This window comes from Heptranchias perlo, chromosome 9 (genome assembly GCF_035084215.1).
Source record: "Heptranchias perlo isolate sHepPer1 chromosome 9, sHepPer1.hap1, whole genome shotgun sequence".
Lineage (NCBI taxonomy): Eukaryota > Metazoa > Chordata > Chondrichthyes > Hexanchiformes > Hexanchidae > Heptranchias > Heptranchias perlo.
In genome coordinates this window covers 17,110,771-17,128,932 of record NC_090333.1, presented here as the reverse complement: position 1 = coordinate 17,128,932, position 18,162 = coordinate 17,110,771, and the positions used below count along the sequence as shown (strand labels likewise).

The following is an 18,162-nucleotide window of genomic DNA, read 5'->3' as shown; positions in this document are numbered from 1 at the left end:
AGATTTAACCACTGCCTACCATTTTTCAACATTAATGATCCATCTTAAGGCTATATTAGTTAGGTGCATAAGAAACTAACTAGGACTATCCCCAACCAAATGATAAATTATCTTGTTAAAGTAACTGTTTCAAACATAACTATACAGCCATATAAAAAATTACATAGATGCCCATTCCTATTAAAATATGTATGCAAATTGCTACCCTGCGAAGATCTCTTTCCTTTTTCATCTCCAATCACCAGTTAGTCATAGTAATCAGTGATGCAATTGGCAACCAGTATGGCAAAATTCCTTATGGTGCCTTATCTAAGAATATTGCATTTTAATCTGGTTGTGTTGTTCACATCTGTATTGCAACATTCTATTCAGTTCTGCTATGAATAATGACCATTGGTAATGAGCAAATATTAGGGAATGTTTTCAGAGCAGGTTGTATTAAAATAAAAATCTAAATGTAATGGTAATAATGAATTATATCACATGCATGCATTTAGTGTTTGTTTTTATTATGACAAGTCATTATTCCAGCACACATTTCAAAGAACCCTTGATGATGCAAAGTGTAACAGGGCTACAATGCATAGCAGGGTTTGATTTCTCACTGACTTTGCAATTTCAGTCACGGCATTGTGGGTCAAACATGCACGTAAAACAAGGAAGAGTTGTTATTGTGCTGTTCTTGAGCACTTCCAGACAGCAGCCATCTCGCCAGCCTCCTCCACCCAGTGTAGTCTAAGTAAAGGGCATCGACTCCAAGAGTGAAGAAATAACGATCAATTTGCACAAAACAATGATAAGGAGTTAAAGTACAGTGTGCAGTTTTGGGCACCGTGTAATAGAAAGGACATTAAAGCCATTGACAGCATACATTGGAAAATCACCAGAAGGATGCTAGAAATGAGAGATTATAGTTATGAGAGAACTTGAGATACTAGGACTACTAGAGAGTGGCAAGAATGTGGAACTCTCTACCACATGGAATAGTTGAGGTGAATAGCATAGATGCATTTAAGGGGAAGCTAGATAAGTACATGAGGGAGAAAGGAATAGAAGGTAATGCTGATAGGGTTAGATGAAGTAGGGTTGGAGGAAGCTTGTGTGGAGCATAAACCAGTTGGGCCGAATGGCCTGTTTCTGTACTGTAAATTCTATGTACTGTCACTGTAGCAAAGAAGGCAGGGGAGATTTAATAGAGGTTTATTTAAAATTATGAAGGTTTTAATAGAGTGAATAGGGAAAGATTATTTCTTCCAGTCAGTTGTGAGGGACCACAATTTAAAAAAAATTATAAAAAGGAGTAAGGAGAAAACTTAGGAGAAATTTCTTTACACAGAGCATGGAAAGCTGTATAATTTTTTTTTAAAAATAGGTTCTTGCAACTCAGGAGCACAAAGTGGTTGAGGCAGAGACCATTGCAAGTTTAATGGAAAATTGGATAAATATTTGAAACAGAGCTTGATGGAGGACAATGGGAAAAACACAGGGCAATGGGATTAGTTTTGGATTACTCTAGCAAAGAGCTGACATAGACATGATGGACTGAATAGCATCCTTCTAGGCAGTAACTTCTATGGTTCTAAAGGGCCAAGGTTCATAGGCCACCCAAACCAAAAAAAGGACAACAGATGAAGTAATGGAGGAGAGTGTCAGGTTATGGCAAGCCTGAAAAGTGGTAGAACCCAAGATAGTTGAAACGTGGTAGACCCCCTCCCCCCCAAGATAGTTGCAATGACAACATATTGGCTTCACTGACAGTTATGATCACAACAAGAAACAATGGAATTTGAAGTGAGTCAGCTACAGTTAATGGTGCCATAGTGCCTACAAGTACATAGATTGATAACATGGAGGCATAATTGCAGGATCATCACTAGAAGAATGAAGGGGGAAAGTACTTCTCAGTTATTATTAGAACATGGAATGCATCACCACAAGTGATTATTATGGCAGAGACATCATTTAAAAGGGAATTTTCGAGGGAGATGGAAAAGAGGATTCGATAGCTCCAGTTGAAGAGCTAACACGAGCACAAAATCAGACAAATGACCCTCTTATATGCTATAACTTTTATGATTCCATAAATGCAATTTTAACAAAAACATTTTTATATATTGAACCATAAATTACAAGGACAGTTAACAGTATGAACATATACAAATATCAGTGGAACATGTATAACAACATCAGCATCACAAAGTGTGGCACAAATGTTACAATAAATTCTAACTACAATTCTGCATACTTATTTCCAAATAACCCACAATACAGAAAAGATCTTAAAGGTGCTCTGCTCCATCCCTGGACAGGCCCCTGACCTTATGAGTGGGTTGGCTCTTTAAACAAGCGCACAAAGGTCTTTTCCCACAATGTAGGGTCTCAAACTAGTGCCAAAAAGGCCTTCCTCATTCCTTCCCAAAATTCAATTGTAGAGACCTAATTTACCCACATTATAAAATGCCAGTCTCTCCACATTTATTTATTTGAAGAACTATCTTCTCAATGGGTCCCCTCCCAAAAATAGTTCAGAATACCTGCCTGATTTTCTTGCACAAGTCTGACTGCACAGCCAAAGGAATCTTATACAAGATGTGGCCTAGACTTGGTTCATCTTGAGAAAGTGCTCACCTTATGAGAATCAGGAGAGGTCTTTCCAAATGCCAGGTGGTCATTTGGACATGCGAACATTTTATGTTCAACTAGACCACTCTTCAAAAAAAGGCCAGGTAAGACCATAGGATCTTGCAGCACAGAAGGATGCCATTCGACCCCTCATGCCTGTGTCGGCTCTTTGAAAGAGCTATCCAATTAGTCCCACTCGCCTGCTCTTTTCCCATAGCCATTGTTGACCGGAAGTCACCGGTTAACGGTTTTGGCTTAGTACACAGAGGAAGAGTCAATTCTCTCTTAATTCTCAATTCGCTTTATTAACGTTATTAGATCATGTACATACCGCTTATCCGTCTAGTTAGATATAGGCATGCAGTTTACAGCAGGTTATACAGTTTTATACTCAAACTAGGATTTAAACGCACACCCACTAGGTTTCCCTGACTAAAGCTCCCTGAGTGGTCACAGAATAGAAAAGATATATTACCCGGAAAGGAGATCTAACGCTGGCCAGGCGATTCACTCTCTCTCTTTCTCGACGTCGTCTCTACGTCCCTGACATAGTATCTATGTCCCTGACATAGGGTCCCTACTTCCACGATGGTTAGTCTCCGGAGTCTCCCTCACAAACAAACTCTGGGACCAAGCCTGCAATTCTTCAGTTTTATTCCCAAGTCTGTCTTTTCGAATGATGCTGTCTTCTCCGGTTGGCTTAAAGTTGCTGGAGTGGTCGGTGTCATCCCCTGATTGGCTCTGTTCCAAGGGGCTAGGTAGCATCACCTCAATACTCCTTTTCTAAATAAGGACTGGTGTCTCATCAGAGCTCCTTTGTCCCTCTAAGAAGCGGAATGAATTCAAACCGGTTCTGGCCAGTTCAGACCAGTGATTGAACTCCAGGTCACCTCAGTTCAAAAGTCAGTGTCTTTGTTAGCAATTCGAATTAAACTCCGTAGTTTTCTGCAGCCCCTGGCCAACACCATGCAATTTTCTCCCCTTCAAGTATTTATCCAATTCGCTTTTGAAAGTTACTATTGAATCTGCTTCCACCATCCTTTCAGGCAGTGCATTCTAAATCATAACTCGCTGCATTAAAAAAAATTCTTCTCACCTCTAGCTCTTTTGCCAATTACCAACCTTACATCTATGTCGTATGGTTACCGACCCTTGTCAGTGGAAACAGTTTCTCCTTATTCACCATCAAAACCCTTCATGCTTTTGAATACTTCTATTAAATCTCCTCTTAACCTCCGCTGCTCTAAGGAGAACAATCCCAGTTTCTCTAGTCTCTCCATGTAACTGAAGTCCCACATCCCTAATACCATTCTAGTAAATCTTCTCTGCACCCTCTCCAAGGCCTTGACAGCCTAGAATTGGACACAATACTCCATCTGAGGCGTAACCAGTGATTTATAAAGGTTTAGCATAACTTCCTTGTTTTTGTACACTGATGCCTCTATTTATAAAGCCAAGGACCCTGTATGCTTTTTGTAAACAGACATATCAACTTATCCTGCCACCTTCAAAGATTTGTGTTCATAAAATTCCAGGTCTTTCTGTTCTTGCACCCCCTTTAAAATTGTAACATTTAGTTTATATTGCCTCTCCTCATTCTTCCTACCAAAATGCATCACTTCACACTTCTCTGCATTAAATGTGGGAAGCAAAACCTTGGGTTCTGTGACAACATCTGCATCTAAGTAAATCTGGTACTGTTGGACAAGGGTTTGTCTAATTGCAATTGCCAAGTGTTCTCAAGTAACTACAATCACCAAAAGGGAAAGTGGCAACTACCAAATTCCCCCACCCAACACAAATAAAAGAAAGGATACCATTTGATGCAAGTGAACGTAAGGAATCGGTATATAGAGTCAGCCACCTGATGAAAACAGAGATAAAACCTAATTTCTCCAGGGTAGAGCACAGTTACCACTATTTGACCACCGAACATCTCAGCGTACAGTGCATGAAAGATAGGATACTTATGTGGAGATCTAGATAGGGCAGCAGAAGAAAAAGAGAGTGTTTCACAAATCCCATTTAATCACTGCAGTTAATATTCAGAAGACCGACCGATTCTATTTGATATGTCAATACCTTGTTGTTTGATAAGGTGCTGATAAAATTAAGACAGGCATTCAAGAGTGTGTGATATCAGTAGTAGGAAGTTGGCTAAAAGGACAGAAAGCAGAAGAGCGGTTAATGGATGCTTTTGACAGGATGGATATAAAACAGTAGTGTCTCCAGTGGTCAGTATTAGGACCATGGCTGTTCTCAATTTTAAAAAATTATTTGAAGGGATATGCACTACCAAACCACAGCAATGTGGTTGATTCTTAATTGCCCTCTGAAATGGCATAGCAAGCCACTCAGATGTACAATCCCGCGACAAAAAGTCATAAGAATAAAAAAAAACAGACGGACCACCCGGCATCGGACATATAGGCACTGGACACGACAGAGGTAAAGACAAACCAAGCCCAGTCCACCCTGCAAAGTCATCCGCATTAACATCTGGGGATCTGTGCCAAAATGGGGAGAGCTGTCCCATAGATTAGTCAAGCAACAGCCTGACATAGCCATACTCACAGAATCATACCTTCAGCCAACGTTCCAGACTCCATCACCATCCCTGGGTATGTCCTGTCCCACCAGCAGAACAGACCCACCAGAGGTGATGGCACAGTGGTATACAGTCAGGAGGGAGTGGCCCTGGGAATCCTCAACATTGACTCCGGACCCCATGAAATCTCATGGCATCAGGTCAAACATGGGCAAGGAAACCTCCTGCTGATTATGACCTACTGTCCTCCCTCAGCTGGTGAATCAGGACTCCTCCATGTTGAGAACCACTTGGAGGAAGCACCGAGGGTAGCAAGAGCACAGAATGTACTCTGGGTGGAGGACTTCAATCTCTATCACCAAGAGTGGCTTGGTAGCACCACTATTGACCAAGCTGGCCAAGTTCTGAAGGACATAGCTGCCAGACTGGGCCTGCGGCAGGTGGTGAACAAACCAACACGAAGGAAAAACCTACTTGACCTCGTCCTCACCAATCTACCTGTCGCAGATGCATCTGTCCATGACAGTATTGGTAGGAGTGACCACGGCACAGTCATGGTGGAGACGAAGTCCTGTCTTCACACTGAAGACACCGTCCAACGTGTTATGTGGCATTACCACCATGCTAGATGGTAGTGGGATAGATTCAGAACAGATCTAGCAGCTCAAAACTGGGCATCAATGAGGTGCTGTGGACCATCAGCAGCAGCAGAACTGTATTCCACCACAATCTAACCTCCTGGCCCGGCATATCCCTCACTCTACCATTGCCAACAAACCAGGGAATCAACCCTGGTAAAATGAGGAGTGTGGAAGAGCATGCCAGGAGCAGCACCAGGCATATCTAAAAATGAGGTGCCAACCTGGTGAAGCTACAACTCAGGACTACATGCATGCTAAACAGCAGAAGCAGCATGCTATAGACAAAGCTAAGTGATCCCACAACCAATGGATCAGATCAAAGCTCTGCAGTCCTGTCGTGAATGGTGGTGCACAATTAAACAACTAACGGGAGGAGGAGGCTCCGCGAACATCCCCATCCTCAATGATGGCAGAGACCAGCATGTGAGTGCAAAAGACAATGGTGAAGCGTTTGCAACCATCTTCAGCCAGAAGTGCCGAGTGGTTAATCCATCTTGGCCTCCTCCCAATATCCCCACCATCACAGAAGCCAGTTTTCAGCCAATTCGATTCACTCCACATGATATCAAGAAACAGCTGAGTGCACTGGATACAGCAAAGGCTATGGGCCCCAACAACATCCTGGCTGCAGTGCTGAAGACTTGTGCTCCAGAAATAGCCACGCCTCTAGTCAAGCTGTTCCAGTACAGCTACAACAATGGCATCTACTAGACAAAGCAGAAAATTGCCCAAGTATGTCCTGTCCACAAAAACCAAGACAAATCCAATCCGGCCAATTACCGCCCCATCAGTCTACTCTCAATCATCAGCAAAGTGATGGAAGGTGCTATCAGGCAGCACTTACTCACCAATAACCTGCTCACCGATGCTCAGTTTGGGTTCCGCCAGGACCACTCTGCTCCAGACCTCATTACAGCCTTGGTCCAAACATGGACAAAAGAGCTGAATTGCAGAGGTGAGGAGAGAGTGATTGCCCTCGACATCAAGGTATCATTTGACCGAGTATGGTATCAAGGAGCCCTAGTAAAATTGAAGTCAATGGGAATCGGGGGAAACTCTCCAGTGGCTGGAGTCACACCTAGCACAAAGAAAGATGGTAGTGGTTGTTGGAGGCCAATCATCTCAGCCCCAGGACGTTACTGCAAGAGTTCCTCAGGGCAGTGTCCTTGGCCCAACTATCTTCAGTTGCTTCATCAATGACCTTCCCTCCATCATAATGTCAGAAGTGGGGATGTTCGCTGATGACTGCAGTGTTCAGTTCAATTCGCAACCCTTCAGATAACGAAGCAGTCCGTGCCCGCATGCAGAAAGACCAAGACAACATCCAGGCTTGGGCTGATAAGTGGCAAGTAACATTCACAGACAAGTGCCAGGCTATGACCATCTCCAACGAGAGTCTAACCACCTTCCCTTGACCTTTAATAGCATTACCATTGCCAAATCCCCCACCATCAACACCCTGCGGGTCACCATTGACCAGAAACTAAACTCTACCAGCCACATAAATATTGTGGATACAAGAACAGGTCAGAGGCTGGGTATTCTGCAGCGAATGACTCACCTCCTGACTCCCCAAAGCCTTTCCACCATCCACAGTGGCCGCAGTGTGTACCATCTACAAGATGCACTGCAGCAATTCGCCAAGGCTTCTTTGGCAGAATCTCCCAAACCCGCGACCTCTATCACTTAGAAGGACAAGGACAGCAGGCGCATGGGAACACCACCACCTGCATGCTCCCATCCAAGTCACACAGCATCCCGACTTGGAAATATATCACTGTTCCTTCGTTGTCGCTGGGTCAAAATCCTGGAACTCCCTCCCTAACAGCATTGTGGGAGAACCTTCAACACACGGATTGCAGCGGTTCACGAAGGCAGCTCACCACCACCTCCTCAAGGGCAATTAGGGATGGGCAATAAATGTTAGCCTTGCCAGCGGCACCCACATCCCACGAATGAGTAAAAAATTAGTTTGACTAATGGCGTATCGGTGATTTTAAAGAACAGGGGTATTAGGCCAAGTAATATTACCAGAGACGTAATTAGCAGCATTGGTATCAACTTAGTTAACTATTAACTGCCCTCTGAAGTGGCCTAGTAAGTCCCTCAGTTGTATCACACTGCAGGCTATCACTACCTTCTCAGAGCAACTAGGGTGGACAATAAATGCAAGCCCCGTCAGCGACACACACATCCAGAGAATGAATAAAATAAATTAAAATTGTGGGCGGTACTGGGAATGGGGCCCAGGGTCTAATAGCGAGATGGGGTCTCTGGCTTGACCTGGAGAGGGAGGTCATAGGACCATGGAAGTGGATCCTGAGATCATTGAGACAGCACTGGTGATTAGGGAGGACTGGGATTGCAGTCCACAGTTTTGTGAGCACCAAGAGGAAGTCTTGAGATCTGGGAGTGGGGGGAGTTAAGAGCATCTAGGCCATTTGGCCCAATTGATCTATGCCGGCGTTTATGCTCCACACGAGCCTCCTCCCTCCCTACTTCATCTAACCCTAACAGCATATCCTTTTATTCCTTTCTCTTTCACGTACTTATCTAGCTTCCCTTTAAGTGCATCTATGCTATTTGCCTTAATTACTCCTTGTGGTAGCACATTCCACATTCTTGCCACTCTTTGGGTAAAGTAGTTTCTCCTGAACACTTTATTGGATTTATTAGTGACTATCTTTATATTTATGACCTCTGGTTTAGACTCCCCAACAAGTGGAAACATTTTCTCGACATCTACCTTATCAAAGCCTTCTGTTATCTTAAAGACCTCAATCAGGTCATCCCTCAGCTTTCTCTTTTCTACAGAAAAGAGCCCCAGCCTGCTCAGTCTTTCCTGATAAGTATATCCTCCGAGTTCTGGTATCATCCTTGTGAATCTTTTTTGCACCTTCTCCAATGCCCCATATCCTTTTCATAATAGAGACCAAAACTGTACACAGTACTCCAAGCGTGGTCTAATCAAGTTTAACATAAGTTCTGTGTTTTTCAATTCTATCCCTCCGGAAATTAACCCCAGTGTTGGTTTCCCTCTTTTTATGGCCTTATCAACCTTCTTCGCTACTTTTAGTGATTTGTGTACCTGTACCAGGAGATCCCTTTGCTCCTCCACCCCATTTAGACTTATTATTCAAGCAGTATGTGGCCTCTTTATTCTTCCTACAAAATGCACCACCTCATACTTACCTATATTGAAATTCATTTGCCCTTTACACACCCATTCTGCAAGTTTATTAATGTCTTCTTGCATTTTGACACATTCCTCCTTTGTATTAACTACACCCCCAATTTGGTGTCGTCCGCAAATTTTGAAATTGTACTTCTGATTCCAGAGTCTAAATTATTAATGTAAATTGTGAACAACAATGGCCCCAGCACTGATCCCTGTGGAACGCCACTTCCCACCTTTTGCCAGTCTGAGTAGCTACCCTTATTCCCTACTCTTTTCTGTTTTGTAGCAAGCTTGCTATACATTCTGCTACCTGTCCCCTGACTCCACGTGCTCTGACCTTAGTCATGAGTGTACAATGTGGTACCTTATCAAAGGTCTTTTGAAAATGCAAATATATTATATCTACTACATTAACCGTCGTCTACTCTTTGCTACATCTTCAAAGTATTCAATAAGGCCGGTCAAGAATAACTTTCCCTTCTGAAACCCTTGCTGACTATTATATTTGCCGTTTCTAGATGTTTCTCTATTACATTTTTGAGCAAAGATTCCATTTTCTTTTTATCACCGATGCCAAGATAACTGGTCTATAGTTCCCTGGACTTGTTCTATCTCCTTTGTACAATATAGGAACAAGATTAGCTGTCCGCCAGACCCGGAGCTATTCCAGTTCTCTCTCTCTCACTCTCACACACACACACCTCCCTAACTACTTTTAATATTTGTGGATACAATCCATCCGGACCAGGGTTTTATCCTCTCCAAGTTTGATTAGTTTTCTATCTTAAATGTCGTCTTCTAATGTCATGCCACCTTGTTAGTCTCCCTGGTAGATACTGAGGCAAAGTAACGATTCAATATTTCTGCCATTTCGCTGTCATTACCTATGTGTTTATCTTGTGCATCCCTTAGTGGCCCTATCCCTATCCTGATTTTTCTTTTGTTATTTGTGTATCTGTTGAATACTTTACAATTTTTTTTTAATATTCCTTGATAATTTAATTTTGTAGTTCCTCTTTTGTATTTTTGACTTCTTTCCTAACCTCTTCATATTCCCTTTAGTCATCCTCTCCTTTATTGTCTATGTACTTAGAGTATGTCTTTTTCCTTAGTCTTAATTTTACCCTTCTCTTTATCCAACCATGGTGTTTTATTATTGGTTTTTCAAAAAAAAAAAAAAATTCTCCTGAACTCTATTAAACACCGTTTTAAATAATTCCCACTGCCGTCTCAGCACTGTCAATTTTTTTCCCCTCTAGTTTACCTTTCCTAGTCCCATTCTCATCCCCTCAAAATTAGATTTTTTCAAATCTATTACTTTGGTCTTTATCTTTCTCAAATCATTATTTAAATCTGATTATGTTATGATCACTATTGCCTAGATGTTCCCTTATACTCACTTCTCTTAGCTGCTCTGGTTCATTTTCCATTATTAGATCCAGCAGTGATTCCTCTCTTGTTGGGCTTCTCACATACTGGGTAAGAAAGGAGCCCTGTACACATTGTAAAAACGACATTCCCCTTTCCCGACCTCCTCTTGTCAGTTTATTTGGGGGTAGTTGAAATCTCCCATGATTATTATTCAATGATTTTTACTCATTTCATAGATTTGCCTACATATTTTTTCCTCCACTTCCCTTCTAGTATTAGGTGGTCTGTAGAATATACCTATTAACGCGATCGATCCCTTGTTATCCTTTGTCCCAAGCCATATGTATTCTGTTCCTATCTTATTCCGTATGTCCATTTTTTCTATTGCCATTATGTTGTCTCTAATTAGTAGCTACCCCACCTCCTTCTTCCTTCCATATCCTTTCTTTTTTTTAAAAATTCGTTCACGGGATGTAGGCGTCGCTGGCGAGGCCAGCATTTATTGTACATTAAATACATTATATCCTACAATATTTAACTGCCAGTCTTGTTCTTTATGTAGCCTTATTTCTGTTATCCCTACATATCTGGCTCCTCGCTACAAATGATTGCCTCCAGTTCCCCAGTTTTGTTTCGGATGCTTTGGACATTGCTGTACAGACAATTTAATTTTTTTTTAAAAACTGCTTCCCTCACTTTATTTTCTAGATTTTTTAAACAAACAAAGTCATTTTGTACTTATGTTCTATAACTGTATTTGTTCCCTAACCATTTATGTTGCCCTTATTCCTTACCTTGATCTGACCAAATCATCGACATTAACGATTTGGATTCGGAAGTACAATTTCAAAATTTGCAGATGACATCAAATTGGGGGGTATAGTTAATACAAAAGGAAGAATAAGTCAAAATGCAAGAAGACACTAATAAATTTGCAGAATGTGAGTGTAATTGGCAAATGAATTTCAATATAGATAAGTGTGAGGTGGTGCATTTTGGCAGAAAGAATAAGGAGGCCACATACTGTTTGGATAATAAGAGGCTAAATGGGATACAGGAGCACAGATACACAAATCACTAAAAGTAGCAACACAGGTTAATAAGGCCACAAAAAATGCAAATCATGCAATAGGGTTCATTTCTACAGGGATAGAATTGAAAAGCAAAGAAGTTATGTTAAACTTGTATAGAACCTTGGTTAGACCATTCATGGAGTACTGTGCACAGTTCTGGTCACCAGATTTATAGAAAGGATACAGAGGCATTGGAGACGGTCCAAAAAAGATTCACAAATATATCCTCTCAGTCCTGGTATTATCCTAATCAGGAAAGGCTGAATAGGCTGGGGCTCTTTTCTCTAGAAAAAAGGTTGAGGGGTGATAGAGATAGAGGTCTTTAAGGTAATAATAGGGTTTAATAGGGTAGATGTAGAGAAAGTGCTTCCACTTTGGGGGGAGTCCAAAACGAGAGGTCATAAATATAAAATAGTCACTAGTAAATATCAGGAGAATATTCAGGAGAAACTTCTTTACCCAAAGAGTGGTAAGAATGTGGAACGCGCTACCACAAGGAGTAGTTGAGGCAGATAGCATAGATGCATTTAAGAGGAAGCTAAATAATGAGGGAGAAAGGAATGGAAGGGTATCCTGATCGGGTTAGATGAAGTATGGACGGAGGCGGCTTGTGTGGAGCATAAACGCCAGCATAGACTAGCTGAGCCGAATGGCCTGTTTTTGTGCTGTAGTTTCAATGTGACTCAGTGACCTTCACTCTCATCTCCTATTTCATTTATTTTCAGACTTGTTATTTTCACCAGGTCCCTCCCTGTCTTATTAGTTTAAAGTCATATCCACAACCCTATTTATCCTTTCTGCTTGTGTTCTGGTTCAGGTGAAGCTCATCTCAGCGGTATAGCTGCTTCCTGTCCCAGTATTGGTGCCAGTGTCCCATGAAATGGAACCCCTCCTTCCCACACCAGTCTTTCAGCCACACATTCACCTTCCTGATCTGTCTATCCCTATGCCAATTAGCACGTGGCTCAGGAGGGGAGGTCCTGGTATCCAAGAGGAGGGGGGTTGAGCTTTGAACAGGGACAGAGTCAGACAGTATTAGGAGGGTGCAGGGTCTAAACAGCCTGTGGGGCAGAGGAGGCTAGGATCCAAACCATTAGCCCCTTTCGAATCATCAGGACCCAACCCCCGTCCCACCATGTTCTCACTTGTCAGCATCCTCTCCTAATCTGTCAGCAGCTCCTTTGTGCTCTCATGTATCATGCAACATCTCTTCGCCCTTATAGAAACAGGAGTAGGCCATTCAGCCCCTCGAGTTTGTTGCTCCATTCAATGAGGTCATGGCTGATCTGTACCCTAACTCCATTGATCAGCCAGTTCCTATCTTTTTTTATTTGGCATTTAGGTGTAAATTTTCTGCTTTTTAATGTTATTGGGGGAAAATCACAGGCTGGGGTGTGCAATTTCTTTATGCGCTGCCAGTGTACACTGTACAGAAGCAGAAAATTTGCCCTTTCAGTTGCTGTTTGTCTGTGAAAAGTTCTTAACAGAAAAGCATAGTTGTTAATACATTATATAAATGTCATTACTTGCCTGAAATAAAAGCTTTGAGAATTCAGTCTCTTGTCCCTGCCAAAGGTTTTTGGAAAAAGCAAAGAGACTCAAATCCTCACAGGATGAGGGAACATACCCTTCTCTGCCTGTGGATGCAAACTGCATGCTGGGAAATTTTGCAAACTGCACACGCTCATAATGCACAGGTATTGAAAGCTCTTTCCAGCTGAAGTTGAAGCCCAGGTTTTTCCAGGCACGAACTTTAATTAAGGTGTTAAAAGACAATGGACATTTCAAATGAGTGTTTAATCATATTATTGTGAAAGGTGATTAAAAATTTGTTTAAAACTTTATTTTGGACATTAGAAATTTCAGTTATAGAGGGGACAAATGCATTTTTTTCCAGAAAGCATTGGGTGGTTTGTGGGGAAAATACAATGCCACCTAATAGTGACAAGGAAGTGTAACAGATAAGAGTTGACATTTTAACATTAGAATTCCCAATGGAAATGTTTACATAGCAAGTTACATTAGTGCATAGAAGGTTTTTATAGGAACAGGAGCAGGCCATTCAGCCCCTCAAGCCTCTTCCGCTATTCAATTAAATCATAGCTGATCTGTATCATAACTCCATCTACCTGCTTTGATTCCATAACCCTTAATAACCTTGCCTAACAAAAATCTATCAGTCTCAGTCTTGAAATTTTCAATTGACCCCCAACCTCAACAGCTTTTTAGAGGGAGAGTGTTTCAGATTTCCACTATCCTTTGTGTGAAGAAATGCTTCCTGACATCACCACTGAACAGCCTAGCTCCTAATTTTAAGGTTATGCCTCTTTATTCTGGGCTCCCCCACCAGAGGAAATAGTTTCTCTCTATCCACCCTATCAACTCCTTTAATCATCTTAAACACCTCAATTAGATCACCCCTCAATCTTCTATGCTCAAGGGAATACAAGCCTAGTTTACATAACCTGCCCTCATAATTTAGCTCCAGTATCATTCTGGTGAAACGGCACTGCATCCTCTCCAAGGCCAATATTTCCTTCCTGAGGTGCAGTGTCCAGAACCGAACACAGTACTTTAAAAGAGGTCTATCCAGATCTTTACATAAACTAATATAATCCACCCCTATGTATTCCATCCCCCTTGAGAGAAAGGCCAACATTCTATTAGCCTTTTAAATTTTTTTTAAAAAACCTTTTATGGGCTCATTTACAGTTTTCAGAAATAATTCAATCCCGACGCACTAGTAAAAATTCCAGAATACCATTTAATAAAAATAGAATTTGACACTGTAAATCAGCCCGCACGCAAGCACAGAATGTGATGACAATACACCTTAAAACAATGGACAACAGAAGCTGCTACTGCAACATTGAGATTTAAAAAAAATAAACTGAAGAACATAAGAACATTGTTTCTTTTGACACCATATATCTCAACGACAGCGAAAAAATACTGCAGCACAGCTAAATAGGTAGTGAATTAATTAAAACAGCAGCATGCACCAGTAAATTAAATGGAGAAGTGGACAGTCTATTCCCATTACTTCCAAAAATAATTTTTTGCATTAAAAAAAGTATCCACTAATTTGAACTAATCCACTTAAATAAAACAGCACAGCACTTTGAATTAAGAGGAGTAGGCTAATCAATGCAGAGTGGCAGGCATACCAACAGATCAGTAAAATAATGGAGCAGCAGGCACCAGCAAATTATATCCCCTTCCTACTTTTGCCACTGATGCTTGCTGCATTAAGTGACGTTTGCTGGTTACACCAGTAGTTTACTGGTCAACATGGTATAAAGCGATTACTCTGCATTTACTGAACAGCGAAATTAAGTTACAAAACTAAAAGACTCAGCTAATAAAAACATTTTAGTTTTATAAGCCACTTAAATGGTTAATACTATATTTGTATAGTATAATCAGTTTAAGTGCTTCTGGGAAGTCTAGAATCAGGGGTCACAGTCTCAAAATAAGGGGTAGGCCATTTAGGACTGAGATGAAGAGAAATTTCTTCACTGAGGGTGGTGAATCTTTGGAATTCTCTACCCAGAGGGCTGTGAAGTCTCAGTCATTGAATACATTCAAAACAGAGATCGATAGATTTCTAGATATTAAAGGCATCAAGAGATATGGGGATAGTCCAGGAAAATGGCATTGAGGGGATGATCAGCCATGATCTTGTTGAATGGCGGAGCAGGCTCGAGGGGCCGGATGGCCTACTCCTGCTCCTATTTCTTATGTTATGTTCTAAAGATTCTTGCTATTTACAATTTAGTGTTGGCTTGACGGATATGAGGCCTAAGGGGTCAGGGAGGTTAGAGGTCATGGATGAGAGGGGGTGAATGGGTGAGGGGAGGGGGGGGGGGGGGTGACAGTGATCCATGAGGCCAATTACCATACTATCATGGAAAACAAACAGGGAAAGTGGGACCAAGTAGACCACAACCAGAAACTGGCAGGTTTCCCCCTACCATTTCCAGTTGCACAACAGGAAAGAGGTCCTAGATGCTATGTTGTTCAGCTGAAAAACCCAAAGAAGCAACAAAAATAAACAGGGTTTTAAACACCCAATAATTTAAAACAAAACATAAAATAAGGGAAAAAAAAGATGCTAAGTTATGGGAGACAGCTGAGACAGACTTGTGCCACAGCATCACAGTGATGAAAATCTGCAACTACATCTCGACAGGCAAAGTCTCCATTATAAATGCATTACCAAAAATTATGACAACGGGAAGTTGGACAGGAAATGCGTACAGATACAAGATCTTTTTATGTACATATGTAGACACATATATATGTAAACTTGAGTATGGGGGCACATCTAAATTTGCAGACAAAAATAGGGAGCGTGATTAGCTCAAGGACTGTAAAGTATAGACTGATGTCAGATGAAATTTAATGCAGAGAAATGTGAGGCAAGACATTTTGGGAGAGAAAATAAGGACGTAAAAGTACACTAACTAGATTACAAGTAGAGACACAGGAGTTCGGACATTAATCTTTAAAAGCATGAGTTGATAAAGCTGTCTTAAAGAAACAGCATATGGGATATTAGTTTTCATAAATAGGGATATAAAAGCAAAGATGCAATGGTGAGCCTACACAAATCATTGTTTAGGATGCAGTTGTGACCAATTTTGGAAAGATGTTAGGACAAGATGTCAGGGCTGTGGAGAAGTTAGGAGATTCACCAAGTCGATACAATCTACATTTTAAAATTTGAATTCACTTAATTTTTGTTTTAAGTACGAGAAAGTAAATGCTGTTTTATTCAATAATTTGAAATAAGCAACTTAATTAAATCAAATTAACAGTAGTCAACAGTACAACAGATGAGAGGTTTTAATTATGAGGATAGACTAGAGAAACTGGGGCTCTTTTCACTACAGCAGGGAAGAAGAAGAAATCTGATAGAGGTGTAAAATTAGAAAGTGTTTTGAAAATGTTAATCATGACAAACTATATCCATGGTCAGTGATTAGAGAGCATAAATTGAAGACTAGAAGGGAAATAGTTAGCAGAAATGTATTTATTTTTGAGCAGAGGATTGTTAAGATATGGAACACCCTACCACAAACAGTGGCAGAAGCAAAATCCATAATAGCTTTTAAAAAGGGAAGTGGATAAATATTTGAAAAATATATTCTTTTTTTAAAAAAAGGGTATGGACAAATAGTAGAGGAATAGGACTAAGTAGATAGATGAGAGGCACAGTGCAGATGCGATTAACTGAATGGCCTCCTTTTGTGCTCCAAAATTCAACGATACAAAATTCTATAATATTGCAGCAGTATCTTGCGGTCAACATTTAAGAGTGCGATGTAGCTACTGGAGTGGGTGGGATCATTCCCTTTTTAAAAAAAGTGAATCAGTTCAAAGAGTGGTCAGTAATAAAGGCCCCAGCTTGGGTAGAAATTTTTTGTAGAATCCTATCGTGTACCCATCCGAACCACGTGACTTATCCCCTTACTTGTACCTTATTGCCCTTTCCACCTCAGCTAGCTCTACGGGACGTACCAATTGATCACAGAAGGACTGGTCTAACGGAGTCTTAAGACCTGCAAAAAAAAAACTGTCATACTCAGAGGCTCACGTCTGGGATTTTGATGGATACAAATCCTATAAAATTCAGAGAATTCCTGGTTAAAATTGACTTGATCTCTCTCTGCGGCTCCTGTTTTATTCCTAATTGCTGCAACTGCTTCTGCCTATTATAGTTGTCCATTTAGAAATTTCCCCATTTTTTATCCTGGTCAAAAAATTGTTGCCTAGCTCCAGAGTAAATTCTGTTTACTCTGTTAAGATTATGTCTAGCCTTTATTAGTTCTCAATAGTTACTTCAAAGTTGTGAACAATAGTGCTGCATCTCCAGCTGGTGGACCTCAGTCTGCAGCATGGACAGCCTCTCAATATTCTCTTTCTTTTTGGCTGAAATGTAGTTCATTTATGTACCCTCACTTTACTGCCAGGAGAATTCCCCATATGTATGCCTCAGAGGCCACCAAGTTTTTATTTTCTTTAGGTACTTATCAATTACTGTCTCTAATCTTTGTATGAGGTGTGGCCCAACAGCAAATTATAGTTCATTCTCCATTGTAGGATCAAAGCTGAGGGAGACTGGAGCATGAAGTAACTATTTGGTCAATTTCTCTCCCACTGCTAACCTTACTATATTGTATCCAAAAGCTATTAATTTGAGAATATACCTCATGGCGTGGGGAATAAAAACAAAATCCCAGATGTGGCCGTAGAGTAGCCTTCATACATCTCCCAGGCCCATCTTGTTGCCAAACTCCACAAGATAACTCTGGGCCCCCACAATGGGTAGTTCTTCAATTCTGGAGGAGATAACCACTAGCATGTGTGTTATCCAGAATGATTTTTCTATGCCAAAACAAATCAGTCAATTATAATATACCTCCACTTCAGGGGCCATACACAGTGATACATTGTAAATGGAATAGAATTATGAATTAATATTGCCACCCACAAAATTATTTCAAATTAAAAGCAGTGCATTTGCCCCACTGACAATTTAAGTTTCAGGTATTCTTTCCCACCCAAATGGGTCTCTATAAAAGGCTGAACAGTTGTAGAATTTTAAAGCACTTGATTAGATTCTGGATTCCCCTCATTCTAGAAGTCCAGGTTCCCCTCCTTCAAAATTTGATTTTACATTCCTCATATTCCCTCTCCCCAAATCTAAAAATTACATCCTTCTTT

General features: G+C 40.9%; 1 protein-coding gene across 1 annotated transcript in view; it reads right to left on the bottom strand.

Annotated features, from left to right (window-relative positions):
• brdt (bromodomain, testis-specific) overlaps nucleotides 1–18,162 on the bottom strand; it is a 167,493-nt gene that overhangs the window by 94,320 nt on the left and 55,011 nt on the right. The gene's annotated exons all lie outside the window — the stretch shown is intronic.